The sequence below is a fragment of the Protobothrops mucrosquamatus genome, unplaced genomic scaffold (assembly GCF_001527695.2).
Source record: "Protobothrops mucrosquamatus isolate PMUCROS unplaced genomic scaffold, P.Mucros_1.0 scaffold4507, whole genome shotgun sequence".
NCBI lineage: Eukaryota > Metazoa > Chordata > Lepidosauria > Squamata > Viperidae > Protobothrops > Protobothrops mucrosquamatus.
Genome location: NW_015390413.1, coordinates 78,632 through 80,280, shown reverse-complemented (window position 1 = coordinate 80,280; position 1,649 = coordinate 78,632).

Here is a 1,649-nt window from a genome sequence, read left to right as displayed (position 1 = left end):
CCTATCCTATCCTATCCTATCCTATCCTATCCCCTTCTCTCCCCCTGGCTTGCCCCACAGAAGCCTATCCTATCCTATCCTGTCCTGTCCTGTCCTGTCCTGTCCTGTCCTGTCCTGTCCTGTCCTGTCCTGTCCTGTCCTGTCCTGTCCTGTCCTGTCCTGTCCTATCCTATCCTATCCTATCCTATCCCCTTCTCTCCCCCAGGCTTGCCCCACAGAAGCCTCTCCTATTCTATACCTTTCTCTCACTCCTCCTTCCTGCCAAAACCCCTCCTCTTATATCCTCTCCTCTCCTCCCTCATGCATTCACTCACTGCCCAGCAGCACTCTGGGCAGTGAGTGAAGCACTCATGCAGCACTCATCAGCTGGAGCTGCATGCGCTGATTCTGGGGTCCCCAAGCCCCGCCAGCCCCGCAGCTCCGGCTGACTCTTCCCCCGAAGACTGTGTGCGGCTGCCAGCCACCCACCCCCCAGGCCGCCTCAGCAGAGCCCCAGCAACACCGCAGCTCCAGCTGACTGTCCCCAGGGCCTCTCTGGGACTGCCACCACTTCAGCTCCCCCCCCACTACATACTCAATCACTTCCTCCTACTAGTCTGCTCATGGGCCAGAACTAAACACATCACAGGCCGCTGGTTCTGGCCCGCAGGCCTTGAGTTTGACATGTCTGACCTAGGGGAAATCTTCATTTCATCCCCACACAACACAACCCTGACAAGCCAGTTGGCTGAAAGAACGGGACTGGCCCAAAGTCACCCAGTCAATCTGGATCTCCTCATTCTCAATCCATCATCTTCACCACTTCAGGTCCAGGGTGGAGAGAAGGACTGGTCCAAAGTCACCCAGGGAACTTCAACAGCTGAGGATGGGATTCAAAGTTGGGACTCACTAATGCTCATCCCTTGAGCCAATGCCTTTAATCCGGTATTTGCCAACGTTGGCAATCTCTAGTTGCGAGAACGTCAACTCCCAGAATTCTTCTCCGTGTCTACGCTGGCTGTGGAATTCTGGAAGTTGAAGCCCACATGCCTAGAAAATGCCACGGCTGGGAAACCTCGCCTTAATTGCCAGGTTATCTGCTCAAGAGTAACCAAATCCCACTCCAACCATCCTTGGCATCTGTAGTACTTACTCTTAAGATGACAAGTCACGCGGATGTCTCCGTGGATGCTTCCGTTTTTCGCTGTCCCCTTGGGCAGGGCCTTTGTGCATTCCCTAAATGTGACGAGAGATGACCCAATTCACTCATCTAAAGCATCTGAAAGGAGATCCAGCACACTAAAAAGAAGTAAGGTCTGCAGGCACTGATGATGTTACCTAGTTTGGTAACGAAACGTCTGCAAGAAAACCTCCAAGCTCAGAGAGCACCAAGGACTACATAATGTCTTTTTTTGTTTTAAATTAGAGAAAGAAAAAGAGGGGAAAATCTCTTCTTGCACCTAGGACAGGGGTAATAATAATAATAATAATAATAATAATAATAATAATAATAATAATAATAATAATAATAATAATAAAGTTGGAAGGGACCTTGGAGGTCATCTAGTCCAACCCCCTGCTCAGGCAGGAAACCCTATACCATTTTGGACAAATGGCTGTCCAGTTTCTTCTTAAAAACGTCCAGTGTTGGAGCATTCACCGCTTCTGGA